The 8,106-nt window shown below is 32.3% G+C and overlaps 1 pseudogene; it reads right to left on the bottom strand.

The window, feature by feature from the left end:
- Positions 1-7,220: 7,220 nt before the first annotated feature.
- LOC140623969 (U2 spliceosomal RNA) lies at positions 7,221-7,332 on the bottom strand (annotated as a pseudogene).
- Between the last annotated feature and the right edge of the window lie 774 nt (positions 7,333-8,106).

The raw sequence follows: 8,106 nt of genomic DNA on the forward strand, positions 1-8,106 counted from the left end.
TTTTAAAGTCATACATACAAAAATAAACTTTAAAGGCCTGTTAGTTGCAAGTTCACTAACGTAAAAGCACACTGCTTGGCATTCAGACAAAATGTATTCAGTCTTCATTTTGCATTAATCTGTTCGTTTAATCAGGAGAGTCTTTGTATTTGCCCCACAAATTGCCAAGTTCAATAATCATGACATCTATTATGTAGCATGCTTTTTTTCCCCACCTGGAGCTTGAGGAAATGAAACTGTTGGTTAAAAGATAAAAACTACCAATTATATGTTAAATAAATTCAGGAGATCTAATGTACAGTACAGTGATTATAATTAACAAAACTTGTATGCTTGAAAGTTGCTGAGAGTGGATTTTATATGTTCTCATCACAAAAAAAGAAATGGTGGGCAACCCGGGTGGCTCAGCGGTTTAGCTCCGCCTCCAGCCCAGGGCCTGATCCTGGAGACCCAGGATCGAGTCCGGCATCGGGCTACCTGCATGGAGCCTGCTTCTCCCTCTGCCTCTCTCTCTCTCTCTCTCTCTCTATCTCTCTTTCTGTGTCTCTCGTGAGTAAATAAACTCTTAAAAAAAGAAGTGGTAATTATGTGAGAAGATGGAGGGTTAGCTAATGGATAAAAATCCATTACCAAAATAAGGAAGAAATAGCATTAATATATTTAATATATAGGCTTCCTTTAGTGACTTTCATAAGTAATCATTATGTATTATTTATGTAATACATAAGTATTTTGGAAGATGTATTTTTGCAAGAGGTAATGACTTAGTGATGTTTTTGGTTATCAGCTATTGATAAAAATTAAAAGGAAAAGGAAAACAAAATACTTTTTCTAAAGATCAATAAATCAAGAAAATAAGATGTAATGCAGTGCCCAAAAAGCTCAGGGATACTCGTACATGAGATATGTTATATAGAATAGATGAAACCCATTACCTTCATTACCTTTTTGATGAATATACAGATGATGTGATGTTCCAGAACCATTTATCTATCACCTCTAATGGGCATTAAATCCCAGTTTGGTGAATAAACACCTATGTTACAATCATCAAAAATTAATACACTATGGACTGTTTATCCTCTGAATGACATATAATAAGTGCAAAAAGCTTTTGATATATTTTTCATTTACAGAGATTGTTCTCTTACAATTTCTCTCATGAATCAGAATTGTAGTCCATTTAGCCCAGAAGATCCGAGTAAGTGGCAGTACATAATATCCTTCTTTGTCATTTTTGCAGCTATAATTTCCATCCATGTGGGTTTATAATAAATGAACTGAACTTGCTAACCAGATGGGTGATCACACTGGAGATTTGTGTCTCCAAGCTCTTATATCCCATGGAAAAGTTTTCAGTAAAAAGCACTGAAGTAAGAACTCCATACAGTGTGTTTGCAAATAAAATTATAAATATGTCATTAAAAAACAGGAACTTTAGTGGTGTTAAGTCATGGCTAGGTGCCATATTTAGATAGTTATATAAGTCAGAGATGATAGCAAATGGTTCATCACTTTATATTACATTATTTAAAATAAGTGATGAGATGAAACTTATCTCCTGTAATTGCAAACACGTCGAGTATTTAATATGTGCAAAGTATTTTTTCAAGCATTTAACAATTATTCAATCTTTAAATAATTCTGTAATTTGCCCGAAGTATCACAAATAAGGAATGAAGAAATTAGTTTTCATAGGTGTTCTGGTCCTCAGTTCATATTTTTACCAACTATGCCATATTCTCTCCATACCTAATGCCACTTGATTATAGGACTGGTTTGTTTGTTTGTATGTTTGTTTTTTAGTATTGTTCTAAAAGTATATGCTGTTAGAGTATCCTACTACTATACAGTTTTTCCTTTCTCTGATAGTTAAAGTCTCAAAAGTGAAAACTGGTGCAATGTATTAATTGGATATTCCTGAGCAATAAGCCTCCAAGCACCTGCTGCAATCCACTCAGTCAATAAGCACTCTTACCGTCATCCTGTTTTGAGGTGTCCTTTTTAAAAAAAAGTAATTTGTGGTATTTTACCTCAACTCTTCCCCTTGGCATCCATGCCATGCTCTTGAGAAAATTCATAACTTATACTGGCTGACATATTGTGACCAAATGCTACTAGACACTTGATGCTAAAATGCAGATTTTAGTAGCACAAGAACCTTCAGGATGCAGTACACAAAAAGAGTTAAAAAGCAGCAACTGGGTAGCCCGGGTGGTCCAACGGTTTAGCACCACCTTCAGCCCACGGCCTGATCCTGGAGACCTGGGATCCAGTCCCAGGTCAGGCTCCCTGCATGGAGCCTGCTTCTCCCTCTGCCTGGGTCTCTGCCCACCCCCCCCCCCCTCTGTGTCTCTCATGAATAAATTAATAAAATATTTTTTTTTTTAAAAAAGAAACAACTGGCTAGAGTTTCAGGAAAGCCCTATGACATAAAGTGCATTATAAATATTGAACTTGGGAGAAATGACCAGTAGTTGTACAAATGGAGGGTAGAAGAAAATATGGCTGGGGAAATGGCATCTCTTTGGGGGTATTTGAAAATAACAAAAGAGTGTTTTCCACAAAATCTTGCATTTTATGAAAATGCCTCCCTCCCTTACTAATAGAATATGTCTTTACTGAATAATATAAATCAGTCTGAAGCAAGCTAACGGATCCAATTAGGGTCAATTTTGAGATTAAACTGGTACTGCAGGTTTGGAAAGAAATGAAATGCATGGGTGTTTGGAAGATAGGGGCAAGGGAAATAATGTACCATGAAATGAAAAGGAATATGAAAATGAAAATGTGCCACTTTAGGGAAAACTGTGATGATAAAAATAAATTCTGATTCCTAACTTCAAATCCATGAGGCGCTTTTAGATCCAGTATTTATAAACTTAGCATGCATTACCCGGTGGGCATTTTTATAGTATGGATTACTTATGTTAAATTTAATTTCAAACTGCAGGGGACCTGGTAGCTCAGTCAGTTAAGCATCTGCCATTGGCTCAGGTCATGATCCCAGGATCCTGAGATCAGCCCTCACACTGGGCTCCTTGCCCAGTGGGAAGCCTGCTTCTCCCTCTCCCTCTGCTGCTCCCCCTGCTTGTGCCCTCACTGCCAAACAAACAAACAGTCTTTTGAAAAAATAATTTCAAGCTGTAAATTTACTCCACCATAATTCACTTTAGTAATAATGATTACTTACCCCTCATCCTTTTGCACTGTTATTTACCCTATACACAAAATAATATATGATCTCTCTTTCAATTTATGTCTAAGCCTGTGATTACTATTTCTGATATTTAATATCATTTGTGATACTGTTAAGCTTTAACATTTCAGGGTTGAATGAAAGCACTATAACTAGTATACAACTCTCTTATATACTATAAAGGAAGTGGTAAGATCACTAAGGATAGAAAGAAAAAATGGGAAGGAAGAAGACTATATTTTTGTCTTAAAATAATCTTCACAAGTTATTGTATTTCTCCATTCTTGGTACTGATCTGTTTTCCTTCCCTATATTTTGGCTTTTATATGATTTATAGCTTATGATAACACCTGTATTTCTCAATGGAGTTTCAATGATATTACACAGCATTAAAAACACATAATTCTATTACTATCAGTGATAGTCATGCATTGAAGCAGAAATGTGGTACCACATTCTAGACAGACAAATTTGATGTTTAGTGTTTGATACTGTTTTAATGTTACTTTATCACCATTATCTGATATTTTGTAATGTACTTGAGAAAAATACTGTCAAGCTGTTAAAAAATATGGTTTTAAATGATGACAAGGTTCACTCCTTATTGGTATACAGGGGAAGAAAAATTATATTTCTCACCAGAAAGAAAATATCTCCTATTATGAAATTATTTGGGGACATATGCATATGAAATTTTAATTAGGTCAACAAATTTTTCAAAATGTGTGATTATAAAAATAAACATATTTAAGGGGACTTAAACTCATAACCCAAATTTCCAAGTAAAATGTAAGATATCTTTTGAGAAAAATCAATTCCTTTTTAAAACTCTCAATGAAAAAAATTAAATCCACTATGTCTCTATATAATTAAAATAATATTCGTATTCCGACTTCACTATGAAGTTTTTATGTGGCAAAACCAAGCTGATTAACTTAACACATTTAAAGTAATTCATATATTTTGGTGTTAATATTGCAAATATAAACAAAGTTATGACAGCTATATAAATAATATACTCTGTATTTTTCAATTGTCAAAAATAAATTGTAATATGGAAATTCTAAACAGGAAAAGATTATTAATGCTAATTGTCAGTCTCTTAAGAGTAATTATAGTTAGGATTATAAAGGTGAATATTAGAAGCATTAATAGCAGGTCTTTAATTATTTTTAAGTAATATTTTGTGCCCTTTTAGGATATATACATATGTAAGGGCCTATATTAGGCTTACTGAAGTATCTGTTGAAGAGTAACTCATATATTTCAATGGTATGTACATATTCAAGAAAATATATTAAATAGACAAGTATCTGTAGATAAGAGAAGGAAGGAAATAAGAGTGGAGTGTTACATGCATTAATTATTATTTTGTAGAATTAAGAGGCAATGAGTCTATGTTGTTGATCTTGAAAAAGTATATACAGAGAAGTAAGTGTGGGTCACATTTTTTTTCAGAAAGCTAAAAACTGGACCTATTTTTTTAATGTATAATATTCTAGAGTAGTTTGATACTGTCAAAAATAAATGATTAATACCCTTCCTCCGAACAAATAATTGCTTCATGCAGATTTTAAGTCATTTAAAAGAAAATTACTATGATAATTTTGTCCCAGCTATTCTGGCGAATTTGGAATTGGACTTTTTTCCTACAATAAGGAAATTAAAAATTGGAAAAAAATATACAAAAGAGGTGTTTTCAGCTCAGAGATATGATCTTTGAGAACAAGGAACCATGGGCAATCACTTATAACTATCACAGCTTTTAGCTTGAGAAAATATCCCAAACTTTGTGGGTAAATGGAGCCAAAACAAAGAGTGACAGTCTCACTGGGTAGAGGAAAAGAGATTGAATTTTAGAATGGCAAACAAGAATGAAATTTGGACAGTGGAGAAATGGAAAAGAGATGGTTGCCAGGAAGTACTAGCAAACTGGATAATTGAAGAATCTTGAACAGCATATACTCCAGAAGTACTAGCAATATGGATAATTGAAGAATCTTGAACAGTATATACTCCAGATAAGCCTCTCTAAGTCCTAACACAGAACAGCTACTGGAGGATCTAGATCAGATTGGTGAACAAAGGCTTCAAGATCATACTGAGTGCAGAGAAGATGTTGAAGTCTTAACTGATCCAGAGTAGAGAGATATTGGATATTCAGTTTGCACACAAGTTGAGACTGCAGAAAGTCTATGACTTATGAATAGTGACTTACTCAGCCTAAATTAAAGCATTCACAGAAGCAAAGTGTACTGCAAGTTATTTAACTGACTGTCTGAACAAAACTCAAGACTCTTTAAAAAGAGAAAAAATAATCCAGTCTCTAAATAGTATCATACAATTTAAAAAATACCACTACACATGTACAGAAGCAGGGAAATGTAAACACAAGCAATAGAACAGAAAAATCAAATGAAACAGAACAATAGACCCAGATATTGGAAGCAGACATAAGATATTTAAAATAATTATTATAGGGGCATCTGGGTGGCTAGTGGTTGAGTGTCTGCCTTTGGCTCAGGTCATGATCCTGGGGTCCTAGGAGCCTGTTTCTCCCTCTACCTATGTCTCTACCTCTCTTTCTGTGTCTCTCATGAATAAATAAATAAAATCTTTAAAAAATAAAATAATTATTATGGATATGGTAAAGAAATAAAGGATATGAAATATACATATACACATCAGTAGAAAATGAGAAACTTGAAAAGTTAATTTATAGACATAAAAACATATGTACACACTCAACTACTTAACTAAAACTTGTCCAATTCTAGATGAATAACAGAAACCCAGAGATCCTAGAATCTTAGTGAAACCCAAGTAGGTTGTGTACAAAGAAAATGGAATGTAACTCATCATAAACAAATTACAGAAAATCAAAGATAAAAATATTCATATTGGTAAGGAGAACAACAAAAATACTTACAGCTTACTTCTAATTAGAAATAATAGGATCTGGAAAACAGAATTTCATCTTTGCAGTACTAAAAGAAAAAGAAAAGGAGTATGTCTGTATAAGTGTTATGTAATATAAAAGTATTATTATGTGTACAAGAATTATATCATATATTTTAAGATTCTTCGTATATGCAGTGATAAAATATCAATTCAATAGACTTCTATAAGGATGTGTATTTCAATCTCTAGATCAACTGCTAAAATAAAAATAGATGCATGTCTCAAAAATCAAACAAAATCAAATTATAAGATATACTTGAATAATCCATATGAAAGCAGAAAAGGAAGAGCAACAATAACAAAAAAATGAACAAATCAGAAAAATAGAAACAAATATCAAGATGAAAAAAAAATGAACCCAAATCTATTAGTTATTTTATTAAGTGTAATGAACTACACACTATCAATTTAAAAGATTTTTTTTTAGGCTAGATAAAACGACATTTCTTAGTTATATGCTGATTGCAGAGTGTTTTGGAAAGAAAAATACTATTTTAAAATAAAAAGATAAAATGTTTCATGCAAGCAGTAATCATGAGAAAGTCATGATGCTTTAAAAATGGATTAGGGAATATTTTGGACAAAACAATAATGAAGATAAAATTACAGAATTTAATAAAGTTAAAAAAAGTTAAGAAGTCAATTTATCCTTTTGGTTCAAAAAGCTAAAGAACTAGGGAAAAATTAAAGCCAGTAATGGCACAAAAAATGAAAAAAAAATCATTTGAAAAAGTAAATTAAGTGATACTACTTTAAAATATCTGTAAAATTGACATACCTATAGCAATATATATAGAACAACTCTGCCAATAAATTTGACAATCATATGGCCAAATTCCATGATATAAAAAACTGTAACTATTGGTACAGAACAAAAGAGGAAATCTGAATAACATTGTATCAAGCAAAACAGTTAAATTCATAATTTAAAACTTTTCACAACAAACACTCCGGGTAGAAAGGTAGTCACTGGTGAATTCTGCAATATACTTAAAAAAGAAGTAACATCGATTTTAGTTTTTGTTTTTTTTTTTTTCAGAAAATAAAAGGGAACATATTCAACTAGTACAATGAAATTAACATAGGCTTGTGATAAAAAATTGATAATGGCATTATAAAACTGATAAGAACACAAACTACACTCGATCTTAGCCAATAGGCTGAGAAGCAATAGGGCATTATGACATAAGAAGATTGCAGACCAACAACCCTCATAAAAAATAGATAAAACTATTTTCATGAAATATTAACAAATTGTATCCAGTATTATGTAATAAAATATGATTTATCATGACTATGTGGAATTTATCCAAGGACTGCAAGGTTGATTTAACATTTAGAAATCAATACATGTAACTTATCTTTATTAACAGAGTTTAAATGTGTTTATTTGATCATTTAAATAGATATAGTAAAAACATATGATGGTGTTCAACAATCATTTACGGTGACATTCTCAGCGAAGTCTGAATAGGAAACTTCAATCTAGAGAATGTCAATCATGAAAAACAGATACTATTAAACTTAAAAGTGAAATACTGAATATTTTCTCCTAAAATTAAGGCAAAAAGTAAGGATACCCACTCTTAACTACCAACAGTCACTATTGTGCTTAAGATCTTAGCCAGCAAAATGATGCAAAGAAAATATTTAAGGGGACACCTGGGTGGCTCAGTTGATTAAGTGTCTGCCATAGGCTCAGGATATGATCCCAGGATCCTAAGATAGAGCTCTACATTGGGTTCTCTGCTTCTTGCTTGTCCCACTCCTGCTGTTTCCCCCACTTGTACTCTCTGGTGTGCATGCTCTCTCTGGGTCAAACAAATAAAATAAAACCTTAAAAAAATAAGAAATTCCTTAAGAAATAAAATATTGAATATATTTAAAAACTTTGTTAAAAACAAAGTCATGTGTGGATTGAACTGGAGAGTGTTTTGCTGAGTGAA

Source organism: Canis lupus, chromosome 2, assembly GCF_048164855.1.
Source record: "Canis lupus baileyi chromosome 2, mCanLup2.hap1, whole genome shotgun sequence".
NCBI lineage: Eukaryota > Metazoa > Chordata > Mammalia > Carnivora > Canidae > Canis > Canis lupus.